Below are 21,025 nucleotides of genomic sequence, written 5' to 3' on the forward strand. Positions count from 1 at the left end.
ATGTTGAAAACAAAAGTAAAATGGCTTTGCTTCCCGGGGAATTAACTGTGGTGTGGGATAGTGCCGAATATTTCAAAGTGTCTCTGTCTGTCATGATCGTGTTCGCCTCCCGCGCAGAAAATCGCAAGCAGCTGTGCTGTTCCAGGCAAGTTGAGCTTGTACTGGAACCGAATGGAGACCGGTATTTCATCGCTGTTGTGAAACAAAGTCCTGGGGTGACTCGACTCGTCGTTATTTGGTTTTTCGGCCAATGGGAAAATCGTTCCAACGAATTTCGATGTGATATGTTGTTGAATTTCTCCCATTTCCTTCGTTTCCGTCCTGGAGACATCGGAAGGGAAAGGTAATCTAATCGAGACTGTGATTGGTGAAATTCACTTTTTATGGCCCATTCTTATTAGGTTCTTTCTTTCTCTCTTTTCAGTATTGTCTGGGAAGTGGTGGTTCCCTAAGGCTGCAGTATGTGTGAAAGAGTAGTTTGGAATTGTCCTGTTGTTAGTTGTGAGATTACTTTATAAATCATGCCCTCGGACTGTCTCACATTTAGCATTCATGCACCTCTGTGTCTGAAAATGCATTAGGTATGCCAGCTTTGTTTGTGTTCCGTGTTAAATGCTTTCTGTTTTGCGATTCGCTCAATACTTTACGAGTTAACAGCGTTTCTGAGGAAACTTCCAGCTGCAAAAGTCCTTAACTGAGGATCTGGGAAAATTTCACAGAGTATGGTCAGTCGGAGCAAAAGTAAGGAAGTCGTTCCTTTCTGCAGTGTTTCGCAATACTACCTTTCCCGTGAGCATCGAACACAGTAAAGGATTGTGCCACAGACTGCGACGGCAAGCTCCGCTAAAAAGTAATCCTTTAAAGCAGGTGTAAGCAACACAACGTTTTTGGGGGACACCGCGTGGAAACAGATACTTCGGTGTATCTCGTCCATGCTCAGCACATAGCCAAATATAAACAAGTCCGGTTCCCCAGTATTTGGCCCCAAACCCTCTCAACCCATCCTATCCAGAAACTCATGCAATTTTCTGAGCCTCCTCCGCTTCCTCTGGGAGCTCATTCCATACACGCACAACCTTCTGTGTGGGAAATGTGCCTCAGGTCCTTTGTCAATTTCAGCCCACTCACCTTAAACCTATGCTCTCGAGTTTTCAACTCACCTCAACTTGGGTAAAACACGTAAATACTCAGTTTCCAACCCTTCCATTAGATCATGTCGCAGTCGTTACGCTGCAGGGAAAGTCGTTCCAGCCTAGTCGACCTCGCCCTACGGTCCAAACATTGACCACATACTTGTCTAAATTTTATCATCAATTTCACGTGTCTTTTTTTTATGTTTTGAAGATGTCAATTACGCTGGACAACAACGAGCTATTGGAAAGAGAAAGGTGAAACGAAGAATGGCTTCAACTTTCAGTGCTGGATGCCCCTGAGCTGCCGGATGGGCGGCTGCGGCTTGTTTCTGTAGTGTAGTGGTCATCACGTTCGCCTCACACGCGAAAGGTCCCCAGTTCGAAACTGGGCAGAAACTGCTTTGTTCTTCATCGGCAGCCTTTTACATGGACAAGAACGGTGCTTTCTTGCTTGCTTTCCCATCTGCAAACCTGCCTTCGAAGTTGCTTGAACAAATCTGCTCGCGTAGTGAAATGTAATGCAATTCCATTTAATGACTGTGCAAAGAATTGTAAAGTTTTTATCCAAACTGGTTCTGATCATATGCAATTCTGTTTGAGAGTGTAGTTACCCCCTTCTGATTCTTCTACGAAAAGCAGTACCGCATTTGCATTCCTTGCGCAGGCGGCTCGGTTCAAAGACAGGGAAGAAGCTGATGCGCTGGTGTCACAGTGCACCACGGATTCCTGAACTTGTCTGTCTGTTAAATGTACCCCAAAGGCGTCTCTGAAAGGCCTCGTTTGGAAGCTGTCTGTCGTTATTCAACGTACGAGAATTGGCACCAGAGGTCCTGAATCATGTTTTGGAGCAGTTCGCACTTGAGTGGCTCTTTCAATCAGCAACAGCAATGAAAGAAATTACACTCTCAGAGGAACCTCTGGACCTGTGCTTTCATGGTGTCGCTAGTATTAAGGTGCGCCCCGAGACCTAAGCCACGTTGGAACTGAAACGGAGGAATCGACAGAGAGGTTACAGAATGACATCGCATCCATTTGGTTTTCTTGAAATCACTGAGGAGCAGGAAAATGTAAACGGCGAAGTCGAGTGGGGAAGTCAGGCAGTTGCAGCTCTGGAGAAACTCCTTCTTTGTGACTCACTCAGCAACCAGACACGTGAAGGTGACTCAGAGGCGTGAGAGCTCTTCACATCGAGAACAAAAAGCAATCAAGGGCAGTTAGCACCTCTTCCGGAGTGGGGGTGGGGTGAGGTAATTACCTTTTGACTTTGTTACTATGTTGAGAAACTGCCTTTTAGATTGAGGTGAACAGAAAATGCATTTCTAATAAGCACCATGGAATTGAGCAAAATTTATTGAGTCGCTTCTCGTCGATTCCCACACAGGTTTCCAACTCAGTTGCTATCCATGTGGCTGATGTCCAGGAGTGAACATCTCTGCAGCAAATTGCACGGTTAGGGTAAAAGGCAAGGAAAGTGGCATCTAGAACTGGCTCCGAGGTCAGAGCATCCTCACAATGCGATCTGTCGTTCTCGAATAGGAATGCGACCTCCGGTTTTAGGGTGGAGTACATTGTTTGGGACTCTTTTTCTGCAAAACAGACACAGTGACTGAAATTACGCTGCACGGTATGATGTGGAACACGGCTTTGTGCATTTTCCCTGTAGTCCGGTGTGCTTCATGTTCCGCGTAAACGTGAAACTTGCCCTGTTTCAAGCAATGGGTGAAATCATTTAGCAAAGCAAGAATCGAAATTGCAGTAATGTCAAGCAGCTCGTGGTTATTTGACCAAATCATAACCGAACATATATTCTCACAGATACATTTGGAGCTGAAAGGAGTCTGAGAAGATAGACTCAGCTTACCATTGATTTTTGTCTGGATTGATGGGCTCTCATTATCTGCTGCGAAATTGATATTGTAGACGGGCACATCCCAGCAGCTGTGCGAGTCGGAGAGGGATCATGGAACCATTTTCATGTGACTTGGCATCTGTTGTTATGCAGGAGAGCACAGTTGGAAACGCAAGAAAATGGTGCGCGCGGCCGGCTGGTAGTGTGGCCGAGCGGTCTAAGGCGCTGGATCCAGGTTCCAGTCTCGAAAGGGGCGTGGGTTCGAATCCCACCACTGCCATTTCTGCAGATCAACTCCAACGCTGCAGCTTTTTTGTTAAAATGCTGTTTCTGTCCCCACTGTATTGATGTTGAAAACAAAAGTAAAATGGCTTTGCTTCCCGGGGAATTAACTGTGGTGTGGGATAGTGCCGAATATTTCAAAGTGTCTCTGTCTGTCATGATCGTGTTCGCCTCCCGCGCAGAAAATCGCAAGCAGCTGTGCTGTTCCAGGCAAGTTGAGCTTGTACTGGAACCGAATGGAGACCGGTATTTCATCGCTGTTGTGAAACAAAGTCCTGGGGTGACTCGACTCGTCGTTATTTGGTTTTTCGGCCAATGGGAAAATCGTTCCAACGAATTTCGATGTGATATGTTGTTGAATTTCTCCCATTTCCTTCGTTTCCGTCCTGGAGACATCGGAAGGGAAAGGTAATCTAATCGAGACTGTGATTGGTGAAATTCACTTTTTATGGCCCATTCTTATTAGCTTCTTTCTTTCTCTCTTTTCAGTATTGTCTGGGAAGTGGTGGTACCCTAAGGCTGCAGTATGTGTGAAAGAGTAGTTTGGAATTGTCCTGTTGTTAGTTGTGAGATTACTTTATAAATCATGCCCTCGGACTGTCTCACATTTAGCATTCATGCACCTCTGTGTCTGAAAATGCATTAGGTATGCCAGCTTTGTTTGTGTTCCGTGTTAAATGCTTTCTGTTTTGCGATTCGCTCAATACTTTACGAGTTAACAGCGTTTCTGAGGAAACTTCCAGCTGCAAAAGTCCTTAACTGAGGATCTGGGAAAATTTCACAGAGTATGGTCAGTCGGAGCAAAAGTAAGGAAGTCGTTCCTTTCTGCAGTGTTTCGCAATACTACCTTTCCCGTGAGCATCGAACACAGTAAAGGATTGTGCCACAGACTGCGACGGCAAGCTCCGCTAAAAAGTAATCCTTTAAAGCAGGTGTAAGCAACACAACGTTTTTGGGGGACACCGCGTGGAAACAGATACTTCGGTGTATCTCGTCCATGCTCAGCACATAGCCAAATATAAACAAGTCCGGTTCCCCAGTATTTGGCCCCAAACCCTCTCAACCCATCCTATCCAGAAACTCATGCAATTTTCTGAGCCTCCTCCGCTTCCTCTGGGAGCTCATTCCATACACGCACAACCTTCTGTGTGGGAAATGTGCCTCAGGTCCTTTGTCAATTTCAGCCCACTCACCTTAAACCTATGCTCTCGAGTTTTCAACTCACCTCAACTTGGGTAAAACACGTAAATACTCAGTTTCCAACCCTTCCATTAGATCATGTCGCAGTCGTTACGCTGCAGGGAAAGTCGTCCCAGCCTAGTCGACCTCGCCCTACGGTCCAAACATTGACCACATACTTGTCTAAATTTTATCATCAATTTCACGTGTCTTTTTTTTATGTTTTGAAGATGTCAATTACGCTGGACAACAACGAGCTATTGGAAACAGAAAGGTGAAACGAAGAATGGCTTCAACTTTCAGTGCTGGATGCCCCTGAGCTGCCGGATGGGCGGCTGCGGCTTGTTTCTGTAGTGTAGTGGTCATCACGTTCGCCTCACACGCGAAAGGTCCCCAGTTCGAAACTGGGCAGAAACTGCTTTGTTCTTCATCGGCAGCCTTTTACATGGACAAGAACGGTGCTTTCTTGCTTGCTTTCCCATCTGCAAACCTGCCTTCGAAGTTGCTTGAACAAATCTGCTCGCGTAGTGAAATGTAATGCAATTCCATTTAATGACTGTGCAAAGAATTGTAAAGTTTTTATCCAAACTGGTTCTGATCATATGCAATTCTGTTTGAGAGTGTAGTTACCCCCTTCTGATTCTTCTACGAAAAGCAGTACCGCATTTGCATTCCTTGCGCAGGCGGCTCGGTTCAAAGACAGGGAAGAAGCTGATGCGCTGGTGTCACAGTGCACCACGGATTCCTGAACTTGTCTGTCTGTTAAATGTACCCCAAAGGCGTCTCTGAAAGGCCTCGTTTGGAAGCTGTCTGTCGTTATTCAACGTACGAGAATTGGCACCAGAGGTCCTGAATCATGTTTTGGAGCAGTTCGCACTTGAGTGGCTCTTTCAATCAGCAACAGCAATGAAAGAAATTACACTCTCAGAGGAACCTCTGGACCTGTGCTTTCATGGTGTCGCTAGTATTAAGGTGCGCCCCGAGACCTAAGCCACGTTGGAACTGAAACGGAGGAATCGACAGAGAGGTTACAGAATGACATCGCATCCATTTGGTTTTCTTGAAATCACTGAGGAGCAGGAAAATGTAAACGGCGAAGTCGAGTGGGGAAGTCAGGCAGTTGCAGCTCTGGAGAAACTCCTTCTTTGTGACTCACTCAGCAACCAGACACGTGAAGGTGACTCAGAGGCGTGAGAGCTCTTCACATCGAGAACAAAAAGCAATCAAGGGCAGTTAGCACCTCTTCCGGAGTGGGGGTGGGGTGAGGTAATTACCTTTTGACTTTGTTACTATGTTGAGAAACTGCCTTTTAGATTGAGGTGAACAGAAAATGCATTTCTAATAAGCACCATGGAATTGAGCAAAATTTATTGAGTCGCTTCTCGTCGATTCCCACACAGGTTTCCAACTCAGTTGCTATCCATGTGGCTGATGTCCAGGAGTGAACATCTCTGCAGCAAATTGCACGGTTAGGGTAAAAGGCAAGGAAAGTGGCATCTAGAACTGGCTCCGAGGTCAGAGCATCCTCACAATGTGATCTGTCGTTCTCGAATAGGAATGCGACCTCCGGTTTTAGGGTGGAGTACATTGTTTGGGACTCTTTTTCTGCAAAACAGACACAGTGACTGAAATTACGCTGCACGGTATGATGTGGAACACGGCTTTGTGCATTTTCCCTGTAGTCCGGTGTGCTTCATGTTCCGCGTAAACGTGAAACTTGCCCTGTTTCAAGCAATGGGTGAAATCATTTAGCAAAGCAAGAATCGAAATTGCAGTAATGTCAAGCAGCTCGTGGTTATTTGACCAAATCATAACCGAACATATATTCTCACAGATACATTTGGAGCTGAAAGGAGTCTGAGAAGATAGACTCAGCTTACCATTGATTTTTGTCTGGATTGATGGGCTCTCATTATCTGCTGCGAAATTGATATTGTAGACGGGCACATCCCAGCAGCTGTGCGAGTCGGAGAGGGATCATGGAACCATTTTCATGTGACTTGGCATCTGTTGTTATGCAGGAGAGCACAGTTGGAAACGCAAGAAAATGGTGCGCGCGGCCGGCTGGTAGTGTGGCCGAGCGGTCTAAGGCGCTGGATCCAGGTTCCAGTCTCGAAAGGGGCGTGGGTTCGAATCCCACCACTGCCATTTCTGCAGATCAACTCCAACGCTGCAGCTTTTTTGTTAAAATGCTGTTTCTGTCCCCACTGTATTGATGTTGAAAACAAAAGTAAAATGGCTTTGCTTCCCGGGGAATTAACTGTGGTGTGGGATAGTGCCGAATATTTCAAAGTGTCTCTGTCTGTCATGATCGTGTTCGCCTCCCGCGCAGAAAATCGCAAGCAGCTGTGCTGTTCCAGGCAAGTTGAGCTTGTACTGGAACCGAATGGAGACCGGTATTTCATCGCTGTTGTGAAACAAAGTCCTGGGGTGACTCGACTCGTCGTTATTTGGTTTTTCGGCCAATGGGAAAATCGTTCCAACGAATTTCGATGTGATATGTTGTTGAATTTCTCCCATTTCCTTCGTTTCCGTCCTGGAGACATCGGAAGGGAAAGGTAATCTAATCGAGACTGTGATTGGTGAAATTCACTTTTTATGGCCCATTCTTATTAGCTTCTTTCTTTCTCTCTTTTCAGTATTGTCTGGGAAGTGGTGGTACCCTAAGGCTGCAGTATGTGTGAAAGAGTAGTTTGGAATTGTCCTGTTGTTAGTTGTGAGATTACTTTATAAATCATGCCCTCGGACTGTCTCACATTTAGCATTCATGCACCTCTGTGTCTGAAAATGCATTAGGTATGCCAGCTTTGTTTGTGTTCCGTGTTAAATGCTTTCTGTTTTGCGATTCGCTCAATACTTTACGAGTTAACAGCGTTTCTGAGGAAACTTCCAGCTGCAAAAGTCCTTAACTGAGGATCTGGGAAAATTTCACAGAGTATGGTCAGTCGGAGCAAAAGTAAGGAAGTCGTTCCTTTCTGCAGTGTTTCGCAATACTACCTTTCCCGTGAGCATCGAACACAGTAAAGGATTGTGCCACAGACTGCGACGGCAAGCTCCGCTAAAAAGTAATCCTTTAAAGCAGGTGTAAGCAACACAACGTTTTTGGGGGACACCGCGTGGAAACAGATACTTCGGTGTATCTCGTCCATGCTCAGCACATAGCCAAATATAAACAAGTCCGGTTCCCCAGTATTTGGCCCCAAACCCTCTCAACCCATCCTATCCAGAAACTCATGCAATTTTCTGAGCCTCCTCCGCTTCCTCTGGGAGCTCATTCCATACACGCACAACCTTCTGTGTGGGAAATGTGCCTCAGGTCCTTTGTCAATTTCAGCCCACTCACCTTAAACCTATGCTCTCGAGTTTTCAACTCACCTCAACTTGGGTAAAACACGTAAATACTCAGTTTCCAACCCTTCCATTAGATCATGTCGCAGTCGTTACGCTGCAGGGAAAGTCGTCCCAGCCTAGTCGACCTCGCCCTACGGTCCAAACATTGACCACATACTTGTCTAAATTTTATCATCAATTTCACGTGTCTTTTTTTTATGTTTTGAAGATGTCAATTACGCTGGACAACAACGAGCTATTGGAAACAGAAAGGTGAAACGAAGAATGGCTTCAACTTTCAGTGCTGGATGCCCCTGAGCTGCCGGATGGGCGGCTGCGGCTTGTTTCTGTAGTGTAGTGGTCATCACGTTCGCCTCACACGCGAAAGGTCCCCAGTTCGAAACTGGGCAGAAACTGCTTTGTTCTTCATCGGCAGCCTTTTACATGGACAAGAACGGTGCTTTCTTGCTTGCTTTCCCATCTGCAAACCTGCCTTCGAAGTTGCTTGAACAAATCTGCTCGCGTAGTGAAATGTAATGCAATTCCATTTAATGACTGTGCAAAGAATTGTAAAGTTTTTATCCAAACTGGTTCTGATCATATGCAATTCTGTTTGAGAGTGTAGTTACCCCCTTCTGATTCTTCTACGAAAAGCAGTACCGCATTTGCATTCCTTGCGCAGGCGGCTCGGTTCAAAGACAGGGAAGAAGCTGATGCGCTGGTGTCACAGTGCACCACGGATTCCTGAACTTGTCTGTCTGTTAAATGTACCCCAAAGGCGTCTCTGAAAGGCCTCGTTTGGAAGCTGTCTGTCGTTATTCAACGTACGAGAATTGGCACCAGAGGTCCTGAATCATGTTTTGGAGCAGTTCGCACTTGAGTGGCTCTTTCAATCAGCAACAGCAATGAAAGAAATTACACTCTCAGAGGAACCTCTGGACCTGTGCTTTCATGGTGTCGCTAGTATTAAGGTGCGCCCCGAGACCTAAGCCACGTTGGAACTGAAACGGAGGAATCGACAGAGAGGTTACAGAATGACATCGCATCCATTTGGTTTTCTTGAAATCACTGAGGAGCAGGAAAATGTAAACGGCGAAGTCGAGTGGGGAAGTCAGGCAGTTGCAGCTCTGGAGAAACTCCTTCTTTGTGACTCACTCAGCAACCAGACACGTGAAGGTGACTCAGAGGCGTGAGAGCTCTTCACATCGAGAACAAAAAGCAATCAAGGGCAGTTAGCACCTCTTCCGGAGTGGGGGTGGGGTGAGGTAATTACCTTTTGACTTTGTTACTATGTTGAGAAACTGCCTTTTAGATTGAGGTGAACAGAAAATGCATTTCTAATAAGCACCATGGAATTGAGCAAAATTTATTGAGTCGCTTCTCGTCGATTCCCACACAGGTTTCCAACTCAGTTGCTATCCACGTGGCTGATGTCCAGGAGTGAACATCTCTGCAGCAAATTGCACGGTTAGGGTAAAAGGCAAGGAAAGTGGCATCTAGAACTGGCTCCGAGGTCAGAGCGTCCTCACAATGCGATCTGTCGTTCTCGAATAGGAATGCGACCTCCGGTTTTAGGGTGGAGTACATTGTTTGGGACTCTTTTTCTGCAAAACAGACACAGTGACTGAAATTACGCTGCACGGTATGATGTGGAACACGGCTTTGTGCATTTTCCCTGTAGTCCGGTGTGCTTCATGTTCCGCGTAAACGTGAAACTTGCCCTGTTTCAAGCAATGGGTGAAATCATTTAGCAAAGCAAGAATCGAAATTGCAGTAATGTCAAGCAGCTCGTGGTTATTTGACCAAATCATAACCGAACATATATTCTCACAGATACATTTGGAGCTGAAAGGAGTCTGAGAAGATAGACTCAGCTTACCATTGATTTTTGTCTGGATTGATGGGCTCTCATTATCTGCTGCGAAATTGATATTGTAGACGGGCACATCCCAGCAGCTGTGCGAGTCGGAGAGGGATCATGGAACCATTTTCATGTGACTTGGCATCTGTTGTTATGCAGGAGAGCACAGTTGGAAACGCAAGAAAATGGTGCGCGCGGCCGGCTGGTAGTGTGGCCGAGCGGTCGAAGGCGCTGGATCCAGGTTCCAGTCTCGAAAGGGGCGTGGGTTCGAATCCCACCACTGCCATTTCTGCAGATCAACTCCAACGCTGCAGCTTTTTTGTTAAAATGCTGTTTCTGTCCCCACTGTATTGATGTTGAAAACAAAAGTAAAATGGCTTTGCTTCCCGGGGAATTAACTGTGGTGTGGGATAGTGCCGAATATTTCAAAGTGTCTCTGTCTGTCATGATCGTGTTCGCCTCCCGCGCAGAAAATCGCAAGCAGCTGTGCTGTTCCAGGCAAGTTGAGCTTGTACTGGAACCGAATGGAGACCGGTATTTCATCGCTGTTGTGAAACAAAGTCCTGGGGTGACTCGACTCGTCGTTATTTGGTTTTTCGGCCAATGGGAAAATCGTTCCAACGAATTTCGATGTGATATGTTGTTGAATTTCTCCCATTTCCTTCGTTTCCGTCCTGGAGACATCGGAAGGGAAAGGTAATCTAATCGAGACTGTGATTGGTGAAATTCACTTTTTATGGCCCATTCTTATTAGGTTCTTTCTTTCTCTCTTTTCAGTATTGTCTGGGAAGTGGTGGTTCCCTAAGGCTGCAGTATGTGTGAAAGAGTAGTTTGGAATTGTCCTGTTGTTAGTTGTGAGATTACTTTATAAATCATGCCCTCGGACTGTCTCACATTTAGCATTCATGCATCTCTGTGTCTGAAAATGCATTAGGTATGCCAGCTTTGTTTGTGTTCCGTGTTAAATGCTTTCTGTTTTGCGATTCGCTCAATACTTTACGAGTTAACAGCGTTTCTGAGGAAACTTCCAGCTGCAAAAGTCCTTAACTGAGGATCTGGGAAAATTTCACAGAGTATGGTCAGTCGGAGCAAAAGTAAGGAAGTCGTTCCTTTCTGCAGTGTTTCGCAATACTACCTTTCCCGTGAGCATCGAACACAGTAAAGGATTGTGCCACAGACTGCGACGGCAAGCTCCGCTAAAAAGTAATCCTTTAAAGCAGGTGTAAGCAACACAACGTTTTTGGGGGACACCGCGTGGAAACAGATACTTCGGTGTATCTCGTCCATGCTCAGCACATAGCCAAATATAAACAAGTCCGGTTCCCCAGTATTTGGCCCCAAACCCTCTCAACCCATCCTATCCAGAAACTCATGCAATTTTCTGAGCCTCCTCCGCTTCCTCTGGGAGCTCATTCCATACACGCACAACCTTCTGTGTGGGAAATGTGCCTCAGGTCCTTTGTCAATTTCAGCCCACTCACCTTAAACCTATGCTCTCGAGTTTTCAACTCACCCCAACTTGGGTAAAACACGTAAATACTCAGTTTCCAACCCTTCCATTAGATCATGTCGCAGTCGTTACGCTGCAGGGAAAGTCGTCCCAGCCTAGTCGACCTCGCCCTATGGTCCAAACATTGACCACATCCTTGTCTATATTTTATCATCAATTTCACGTGTCTTTTTTTTATGTTTTGAAGATGTCAATTACGCTGGACAACAACGAGCTATTGGAAAGAGAAAGGTGAAACGAAGAATGGCTTCAACTTTCAGTGCTGGATGCCCCTGAGCTGCCGGATGGGCGGCTGCGGCTTGTTTCTGTAGTGTAGTGGTCATCACGTTCGCCTCACACGCGAAAGGTCCCCAGTTCGAAACTGGGCAGAAACTGCTTTGTTCTTCATCGGCAGCCTTTTACATGGACAAGAACGGTGCTTTCTTGCTTGCTTTCCCATCTGCAAACCTGCCTTCGAAGTTGCTTGAACAAATCTGCTCGCGTAGTGAAATGTAATGCAATTCCATTTAATGACTGTGCAAAGAATTGTAAAGTTTTTATCCAAACTGGTTCTGATCATATGCAATTCTGTTTGAGAGTGTAGTTACCCCCTTCTGATTCTTCTACGAAAAGCAGTACCGCATTTGCATTCCTTGCGCAGGCGGCTCGGTTCAAAGACAGGGAAGAAGCTGATGCGCTGGTGTCACAGTGCACCACGGATTCCTGAACTTGTCTGTCTGTTAAATGTACCCCAAAGGCGTCTCTGAAAGGCCTCGTTTGGAAGCTGTCTGTCGTTATTCAACGTACGAGAATTGGCACCAGAGGTCCTGAATCATGTTTTGGAGCAGTTCGCACTTGAGTGGCTCTTTCAATCAGCAACAGCAATGAAAGAAATTACACTCTCAGAGGAACCTCTGGACCTGTGCTTTCATGGTGTCGCTAGTATTAAGGTGCGCCCCGAGACCTAAGCCACGTTGGAACTGAAACGGAGGAATCGACAGAGAGGTTACAGAATGACATCGCATCCATTTGGTTTTCTTGAAATCACTGAGGAGCAGGAAAATGTAAACGGCGAAGTCGAGTGGGGAAGTCAGGCAGTTGCAGCTCTGGAGAAACTCCTTCTTTGTGACTCACTCAGCAACCAGACACGTGAAGGTGACTCAGAGGCGTGAGAGCTCTTCACATCGAGAACAAAAAGCAATCAAGGGCAGTTAGCACCTCTTCCGGAGTGGGGGTGGGGTGAGGTAATTACCTTTTGACTTTGTTACTATGTTGAGAAACTGCCTTTTAGATTGAGGTGAACAGAAAATGCATTTCTAATAAGCACCATGGAATTGAGCAAAATTTATTGAGTCGCTTCTCGTCGATTCCCACACAGGTTTCCAACTCAGTTGCTATCCACGTGGCTGATGTCCAGGAGTGAACATCTCTGCAGCAAATTGCACGGTTAGGGTAAAAGGCAAGGAAAGTGGCATCTAGAACTGGCTCCGAGGTCAGAGCATCCTCACAATGCGATCTGTCGTTCTCGAATAGGAATGCGACCTCCGGTTTTAGGGTGGAGTACGTTGTTTGGGACTCTTTTTCTGCAAAACAGACACAGTGACTGAAATTACGCTGCACGGTATGATGTGGAACACGGCTTTGTGCATTTTCCCTGTAGTCCGGTGTGCTTCATGTTCCGCGTAAACGTGAAACTTGCCCTGTTTCAAGCAATGGGTGAAATCATTTAGCAAAGCAAGAATCGAAATTGCAGTAATGTCAAGCAGCTCGTGGTTATTTGACCAAATCATAACCGAACATATATTCTCACAGATACATTTGGAGCTGAAAGGAGTCTGAGAAGATAGACTCAGCTTACCATTGATTTTTGTCTGGATTGATGGGCTCTCATTATCTGCTGCGAAATTGATATTGTAGACGGGCACATCCCAGCAGCTGTGCGAGTCGGAGAGGGATCATGGAACCATTTTCATGTGACTTGGCATCTGTTGTTATGCAGGAGAGCACAGTTGGAAACGCAAGAAAATGGTGCGCGCGGCCGGCTGGTAGTGTGGCCGAGCGGTCTAAGGCGCTGGATCCAGGTTCCAGTCTCGAAAGGGGCGTGGGTTCGAATCCCACCACTGCCATTTCTGCAGATCAACTCCAACGCTGCAGCTTTTTTGTTAAAATGCTGTTTCTGTCCCCACTGTATTGATGTTGAAAACAAAAGTAAAATGGCTTTGCTTCCCGGGGAATTAACTGTGGTGTGGGATAGTGCCGAATATTTCAAAGTGTCTCTGTCTGTCATGATCGTGTTCGCCTCCCGCGCAGAAAATCGCAAGCAGCTGTGCTGTTCCAGGCAAGTTGAGCTTGTACTGGAACCGAATGGAGACCGGTATTTCATCGCTGTTGTGAAAAAAAGTCCTGGGGTGACTCGACTCGTCGTTATTTGGTTTTTCGGCCAATGGGAAAATCGTTCCAACGAATTTCGATGTGATATGTTGTTGAATTTCTCCCATTTCCTTCGTTTCCGTCCTGGAGACATCGGAAGGGAAAGGTAATCTAATCGAGACTGTGATTGGTGAAATTCACTTTTTATGGCCCATTCTTATTAGGTTCTTTCTTTCTCTCTTTTCAGTATTGTCTGGGAAGTGGTGGTTCCCTAAGGCTGCAGTATGTGTGAAAGAGTAGTTTGGAATTGTCCTGTTGTTAGTTGTGAGATTACTTTATAAATCATGCCCTCGGACTGTCTCACATTTAGCATTCATGCACCTCTGTGTCTGAAAATGCATTAGGTATGCCAGCTTTGTTTGTGTTCCGTGTTAAATGCTTTCTGTTTTGCGATTCGCTCAATACTTTACGAGTTAACAGCGTTTCTGAGGAAACTTCCAGCTGCAAAAGTCCTTAACTGAGGATCTGGGAAAATTTCACAGAGTATGGTCAGTCGGAGCAAAAGTAAGGAAGTCGTTCCTTTCTGCAGTGTTTCGCAATACTACCTTTCCCGTGAGCATCGAACACAGTAAAGGATTGTGCCACAGACTGCGACGGCAAGCTCCGCTAAAAAGTAATCCTTTAAAGCAGGTGTAAGCAACACAACGTTTTTGGGGGACACCGCGTGGAAACAGATACTTCGGTGTATCTCGTCCATGCTCAGCACATAGCCAAATATAAACAAGTCCGGTTCCCCAGTATTTGGCCCCAAACCCTCTCAACCCATCCTATCCAGAAACTCATGCAATTTTCTGAGCCTCCTCCGCTTCCTCTGGGAGCTCATTCCATACACGCACAACCTTCTGTGTGGGAAATGTGCCTCAGGTCCTTTGTCAATTTCAGCCCACTCACCTTAAACCTATGCTCTCGAGTTTTCAACTCACCCCAACTTGGGTAAAACACGTAAATACTCAGTTTCCAACCCTTCCATTAGATCATGTCGCAGTCGTTACGCTGCAGGGAAAGTCGTCCCAGCCTAGTCGACCTCGCCCTACGGTCCAAACATTGACCACATCCTTGTCTATATTTTATCATCAATTTCACGTGTCTTTTTTTTATGTTTTGAAGATGTCAATTACGCTGGACAACAACGAGCTATTGGAAACAGAAAGGTGAAACGAAGAATGGCTTCAACTTTCAGTGCTGGATGCCCCTGAGCTGCCGGAGGGGCGGCTGCGGCTTGTTTCTGTAGTGTAGTGGTCATCACGTTCGCCTCACACGCGAAAGGTCCCCAGTTCGAAACTGGGCAGAAACTGCTTTGTTCTTCATCGGCAGCCTTTTACATGGACAAGAACGGTGCTTTCTTGCTTGCTTTCCCATCTGCAAACCTGCCTTCGAAGTTGCTTGAACAAATCTGCTCGCGTAGTGAAATGTAATGCAATTCCATTTAATGACTGTGCAAAGAATTGTAAAGTTTTTATCCAAACTGGTTCTGATCATATGCAATTCTGTTTGAGAGTGTAGTTACCCCCTTCTGATTCTTCTACGAAAAGCAGTACCGCATTTGCATTCCTTGCGCAGGCGGCTCGGTTCAAAGACAGGGAAGAAGCTGATGCGCTGGTGTCACAGTGCACCACGGATTCCTGAACTTGTCTGTCTGTTAAATGTACCCCAAAGGCGTCTCTGAAAGGCCTCGTTTGGAAGCTGTCTGTCGTTATTCAACGTACGAGAATTGGCACCAGAGGTCCTGAATCATGTTTTGGAGCAGTTCGCACTTGAGTGGCTCTTTCAATCAGCAACAGCAATGAAAGAAATTACACTCTCAGAGGAACCTCTGGACCTGTGCTTTCATGGTGTCGCTAGTATTGAGGTGCGCCCCGAGACCTAAGCCACGTTGGAACTGAAACGGAGGAATCGACAGAGAGGTTACAGAATGACATCGCATCCATTTGGTTTTCTTGAAATCACTGAGGAGCAGGAAAATGTAAACGGCGAAGTCGAGTGGGGAAGTCAGGCAGTTGCAGCTCTGGAGAAACCCCTGCTTTGTGACTCACTCAGCAACCAGACACGTGAAGGTGACTCAGAGGCGTGAGAGCTCTTCACATCGAGAACAAAAAGCAATCAAGGGCAGTTAGCACCTCTTCCGGAGTGGGGGTGGGGTGAGGTAATTACCTTTTGACTTTGTTACTATGTTGAGAAACTGCCTTTTAGATTGAGGTGAACAGAAAATGCATTTCTAATAAGCACCATGGAATTGAGCAAAATTTATTGAGTCGCTTCTCGTCGATTCCCACACAGGTTTCCAACTCAGTTGCTATCCATGTGGCTGATGTCCAGGAGTGAACATCTCTGCAGCAAATTGCACGGTTAGGGTAAAAGGCAAGGAAAGTGGCATCTAGAACTGGCTCCGAGGTCAGAGCATCCTCACAATGCGATCTGTCGTTCTCGAATAGGAATGCGACCTCCGGTTTTAGGGTGGAGTACGTTGTTTGGGACTCTTTTTCTGCAAAACAGACACAGTGACTGAAATTACGCTGCACGGTATGATGTGGAACACGGCTTTGTGCATTTTCCCTGTAGTCCGGTGTGCTTCATGTTCCGCGTAAACGTGAAACTTGCCCTGTTTCAAGCAATGGGTGAAATCATTTAGCAAAGCAAGAATCGAAATTGCAGTAATGTCAAGCAGCTCGTGGTTATTTGACCAAATCATAACCGAACATATATTCTCACAGATACATTTGGAGCTGAAAGGAGTCTGAGAAGATAGACTCAGCTTACCATTGATTTTTGTCTGGATTGATGGGCTCTCATTATCTGCTGCGAAATTGATATTGTAGACGGGCACATCCCAGCAGCTGTGCGAGTCGGAGAGGGATCATGGAACCATTTTCATGTGACTTGGCATCTGTTGTTATGCAGGAGAGCACAGTTGGAAACGCAAGAAAATGGTGCGCGCGGCCGGCTGGTAGTGTGGCCGAGCGGTCTAAGGCGCTGGATCCAGGTTCCAGTCTCGAAAGGGGCGTGGGTTCGAATCCCACCACTGCCATTTCTGCAGATCAACTCCAACGCTGCAGCTTTTTTGTTAAAATGCTGTTTCTGTCCCCACTGTATTGATGTTGAAAACAAAAGTAAAATGGCTTTGCTTCCCGGGGAATTAACTGTGGTGTGGGATAGTGCCGAATATTTCAAAGTGTCTCTGTCTGTCATGATCGTGTTCGCCTCCCGCGCAGAAAATCGCAAGCAGCTGTGCTGTTCCAGGCAAGTTGAGCTTGTACTGGAACCGAATGGAGACCGGTATTTCATCGCTGTTGTGAAACAAAGTCCTGGGGTGACTCGACTCGTCGTTATTTGGTTTTTCGGCCAATGGGAAAATCGTTCCAACGAATTTCGATGTGATATGTTGTTGAATTTCTCCCATTTCCTTCGTTTCCGTCCTGGAGACATCGGAAGGGAAAGGTAATCTAATCGAGACTGTGATTGGTGAAATTCACTTTTTATGGCCCATTCTTATTAGGTTCTTTCTTTCTCTCTTTTCAGTATTGTCTGGGAAGTGGTGGTTCCCTAAGGCTGCAGTATGTGTGAAAGAGTAGTTTGGAATTGTCCTGTTGTTAGTTGTGAGATTACTTTATAAATCATGCCCTCGGACTGTCTCACATTTAGCATTCATGCATCTCTGTGTCTGAAAATGCATTAGGTATGCCAGCTTTGTTTGTGTTCCGTGTTAAATGCTTTCTGTTTTGCGATTCGCTCAATACTTTACGAGTTAACAGCGTTTCTGAGGAAACTTCCAGCTGCAAAAGTCCTTAACTGAGGATCTGGGAAAATTTCACAGAGTATGGTCAGTCGGAGCAAAAGTAAGGAAGTCGTTCCTTTCTGCAGTGTTTCGCAATACTACCTTTCCCGTGAGCATCGAACACAGTAAAGGATTGTGCCACAGACTGCGACGGCAAGCTCCGCTAAAAAGTAATCCTTTAAAGCAGGTGTAAGCAACACAACGTTTTTGGGGGACACCGCGTGGAAACAGATACTTCGGTGTATCTCGTCCATGCTCAGCACATAGCCAAATATAAACAAGTCCGGTTCCCCAGTATTTGGCCCCAAACCCTCTCAACCCATCCTATCCAGAAACTCATGCAATTTTCTGAGCCTCCTCCGCTTCCTCTGGGAGCTCATTCCATACACGCACAACCTTCTGTGTGGGAAATGTGCCTCAGGTCCTTTGTCAATTTCAGCCCACTCACCTTAAACCTATGCTCTCGAGTTTTCAACTCACCCCAACTTGGGTAAAACACGTAAATACTCAGTTTCCAACCCTTCCATTAGATCATGTCGCAGTCGTTACGCTGCAGGGAAAGTCGTCCCAGCCTAGTCGACCTCGCCCTATGGTCCAAACATTGACCACATCCTTGTCTATATTTTATCATCAATTTCACGTGTCTTTTTTTTATGTTTTGAAGATGTCAATTACGCTGGACAACAACGAGCTATTGGAAAGAGAAAGGTGAAACGAAGAATGGCTTCAACTTTCAGTGCTGGATGCCCCTGAGCTGCCGGATGGGCGGCTGCGGCTTGTTTCTGTAGTGTAGTGGTCATCACGTTCGCCTCACACGCGAAAGGTCCCCAGTTCGAAACTGGGCAGAAACTGCTTTGTTCTTCATCGGCAGCCTTTTACATGGACAAGAACGGTGCTTTCTTGCTTGCTTTCCCATCTGCAAACCTGCCTTCGAAGTTGCTTGAACAAATCTGCTCGCGTAGTGAAATGTAATGCAATTCCATTTAATGACTGTGCAAAGAATTGTAAAGTTTTTATCCAAACTGGTTCTGATCATATGCAATTCTGTTTGAGAGTGTAGTTACCCCCTTCTGATTCTTCTACGAAAAGCAGTACCGCATTTGCATTCCTTGCGCAGGCGGCTCGGTTCAAAGACAGGGAAGAAGCTGATGCGCTGGTGTCACAGTGCACCACGGATTCCTGAACTTGTCTGTCTGTTAAATGTACCCCAAAGGCGTCTCTGAAAGGCCTCGTTTGGAAGCTGTCTGTCGTTATTCAACGTACGAGAATTGGCACCAGAGGTCCTGAATCATGTTTTGGAGCAGTTCGCACTTGAGTGGCTCTTTCAATCAGCAACAGCAATGAAAGAAATTACACTCTCAGAGGAACCTCTGGACCTGTGCTTTCATGGTGTCGCTAGTATTAAGGTGCGCCCCGAGACCTAAGCCACGTTGGAACTGAAACGGAGGAATCGACAGAGAGGTTACAGAATGACATCGCATCCATTTGGTTTTCTTGAAATCACTGAGGAGCAGGAAAATGTAAACGGCGAAGTCGAGTGGGGAAGTCAGGCAGTTGCAGCTCTGGAGAAACTCCTTCTTTGTGACTCACTCAGCAACCAGACACGTGAAGGTGACTCAGAGGCGTGAGAGCTCTTCACATCGAGAACAAAAAGCAATCAAGGGCAGTTAGCACCTCTTCCGGAGTGGGGGTGGGGTGAGGTAATTACCTTTTGACTTTGTTACTATGTTGAGAAACTGCCTTTTAGATTGAGGTGAACAGAAAATGCATTTCTAATAAGCACCATGGAATTGAGCAAAATTTATTGAGTCGCTTCTCGTCGATTCCCACACAGGTTTCCAACTCAGTTGCTATCCACGTGGCTGATGTCCAGGAGTGAACATCTCTGCAGCAAATTGCACGGTTAGGGTAAAAGGCAAGGAAAGTGGCATCTAGAACTGGCTCCGAGGTCAGAGCATCCTCACAATGCGATCTGTCGTTCTCGAATAGGAATGCGACCTCCGGTTTTAGGGTGGAGTACGTTGTTTGGGACTCTTTTTCTGCAAAACAGACACAGTGACTGAAATTACGCTGCACGGTATGATGTGGAACACGGCTTTGTGCATTTTCCCTGTAGTCCGGTGTGCTTCATGTTCCGCGTAAACGTGAAACTTGCCCTGTTTCAAGCAATGGGTGAAATCATTTAGCAAAGCAAGAATCGAAATTGCAGTAATGTCAAGCAGCTCGTGGTTATTTGACCAAATCATAACCGAACATATATTCTCACAGATACATTTGGAGCTGAAAGGAGTCTGAGAAGATAGACTCAGCTTACCATTGATTTTTGTCTGGATTGATGGGCTCTCATTATCTGCTGCGAAATTGATATTGTAGACGGGCACATCCCAGCAGCTGTGCGAGTCGGAGAGGGATCATGGAACCATTTTCATGTGACTTGGCATCTGTTGTTATGCAGGAGAGCACAGTTGGAAACGCAAGAAAATGGTGCGCGCGGCCGGCTGGTAGTGTGGCCGAGCGGTCTAAGGCGCTGGATCCAGGTTCCAGTCTCGAAAGGGGCGTGGGTTCGAATCCCACCACTGCCATTTCTGCAGATCAACTCCAACGCTGCAGCTTTTTTGTTAAAATGCTGTTTCTGTCCCCACTGTATTGATGTTGAAAACAAAAGTAAAATGGCTTTGCTTCCCGGGGAATTAACTGTGGTGTGGGATAGTGCCGAATATTTCAAAGTGTCTCTGTCTGTCATGATCGTGTTCGCCTCCCGCGCAGAAAATCGCAAGCAGCTGTGCTGTTCCAGGCAAGTTGAGCTTGTACTGGAACCGAATGGAGACCGGTATTTCATCGCTGTTGTGAAACAAAGTCCTGGGGTGACTCGACTCGTCGTTATTTGGTTTTTCGGCCAATGGGAAAATCGTTCCAACGAATTTCGATGTGATATGTTGTTGAATTTCTCCCATTTCCTTCGTTTCCGTCCTGGAGACATCGGAAGGGAAAGGTAATCTAATCGAGACTGTGATTGGTGAAATTCACTTTTTATGGCCCATTCTTATTAGGTTCTTTCTTTCTCTCTTTTCAGTATTGTCTGGGAAGTGGTGGTTCCCTAAGGCTGCAGTATGTGTGAAAGAGTAGTTTGGAATTGTCCTGTTGTTAGTTGTGAGATTACTTTATAAATCATGCCCTCGGACTGTCTCACATTTAGCATTCATGCATCTCTGTGTCTGAAAATGCATTAGGTATGCCAGCTTTGTTTGTGTTCCGTGTTAAATGCTTTCTGTTTTGCGATTCGCTCAATACTTTACGAGTTAACAGCGTTTCTGAGGAAACTTCCAGCTGCAAAAGTCCTTAACTGAGGATCTGGGAAAATTTCACAGAGTATGGTCAGTCGGAGCAAAAGTAAGGAAGTCGTTCCTTTCTGCAGTGTTTCGCAATACTACCTTTCCCGTGAGCATCGAACACAGTAAAGGATTGTGCCACAGACTGCGACGGCAAGCTCCGCTAAAAAGTAATCCTTTAAAGCAGGTGTAAGCAACACAACGTTTTTGGGGGACACCGCGTGGAAACAGATACTTCGGTGTATCTCGTCCATTCTCAGCACATAGCCAAATATAAACAAGTCCGGTTCCCCAGTATTTGGCCCCAAACCCTCTCAACCCATCCTATCCAGAAACTCATGCAATTTTCTGAGCCTCCTCCGCTTCCTCTG

The 21,025-nt window shown here is 46.1% G+C and overlaps 12 non-coding genes across 12 annotated transcripts; all 12 read left to right on the forward strand.

Moving 5' to 3' along the window:
• Positions 1 to 1,458: 1,458 nt before the first annotated feature.
• Positions 1,459 to 1,531, forward strand: trnav-cac (transfer RNA valine (anticodon CAC)). The gene has a single exon. It is a non-coding gene; the product is annotated as a tRNA-Val (tRNA).
• Positions 1,532 to 3,180: 1,649 nt separating this feature from the next.
• Positions 3,181 to 3,262, forward strand: trnal-cag (transfer RNA leucine (anticodon CAG)). The gene has a single exon. It is a non-coding gene; the product is annotated as a tRNA-Leu (tRNA).
• Positions 3,263 to 4,787: 1,525 nt separating this feature from the next.
• Positions 4,788 to 4,860, forward strand: trnav-cac (transfer RNA valine (anticodon CAC)). Its single transcript has one exon. It is a non-coding gene; the product is annotated as a tRNA-Val (tRNA).
• A 1,649-nt stretch (positions 4,861 to 6,509) lies between these two features.
• trnal-cag (transfer RNA leucine (anticodon CAG)) lies at positions 6,510 to 6,591 on the forward strand. Its single transcript has one exon. It is a non-coding gene; the product is annotated as a tRNA-Leu (tRNA).
• A 1,525-nt stretch (positions 6,592 to 8,116) lies between these two features.
• On the forward strand, positions 8,117 to 8,189 carry trnav-cac (transfer RNA valine (anticodon CAC)). The gene has a single exon. It is a non-coding gene; the product is annotated as a tRNA-Val (tRNA).
• Positions 8,190 to 9,838: 1,649 nt separating this feature from the next.
• Positions 9,839 to 9,920, forward strand: trnal-cag (transfer RNA leucine (anticodon CAG)). The gene has a single exon. It is a non-coding gene; the product is annotated as a tRNA-Leu (tRNA).
• Positions 9,921 to 11,445: 1,525 nt separating this feature from the next.
• On the forward strand, positions 11,446 to 11,518 carry trnav-cac (transfer RNA valine (anticodon CAC)). The gene has a single exon. It is a non-coding gene; the product is annotated as a tRNA-Val (tRNA).
• A 1,649-nt stretch (positions 11,519 to 13,167) lies between these two features.
• trnal-cag (transfer RNA leucine (anticodon CAG)) lies at positions 13,168 to 13,249 on the forward strand. Its single transcript has one exon. It is a non-coding gene; the product is annotated as a tRNA-Leu (tRNA).
• A 1,525-nt stretch (positions 13,250 to 14,774) lies between these two features.
• Positions 14,775 to 14,847, forward strand: trnav-cac (transfer RNA valine (anticodon CAC)). The gene has a single exon. It is a non-coding gene; the product is annotated as a tRNA-Val (tRNA).
• A 1,649-nt stretch (positions 14,848 to 16,496) lies between these two features.
• On the forward strand, positions 16,497 to 16,578 carry trnal-cag (transfer RNA leucine (anticodon CAG)). Its single transcript has one exon. It is a non-coding gene; the product is annotated as a tRNA-Leu (tRNA).
• A 1,525-nt stretch (positions 16,579 to 18,103) lies between these two features.
• Positions 18,104 to 18,176, forward strand: trnav-cac (transfer RNA valine (anticodon CAC)). The gene has a single exon. It is a non-coding gene; the product is annotated as a tRNA-Val (tRNA).
• Positions 18,177 to 19,825: 1,649 nt separating this feature from the next.
• On the forward strand, positions 19,826 to 19,907 carry trnal-cag (transfer RNA leucine (anticodon CAG)). Its single transcript has one exon. It is a non-coding gene; the product is annotated as a tRNA-Leu (tRNA).
• Positions 19,908 to 21,025: the final 1,118 nt, after the last annotated feature.

This window comes from Chiloscyllium punctatum, chromosome 16 (genome assembly GCF_047496795.1).
Source record: "Chiloscyllium punctatum isolate Juve2018m chromosome 16, sChiPun1.3, whole genome shotgun sequence".
NCBI lineage: Eukaryota > Metazoa > Chordata > Chondrichthyes > Orectolobiformes > Hemiscylliidae > Chiloscyllium > Chiloscyllium punctatum.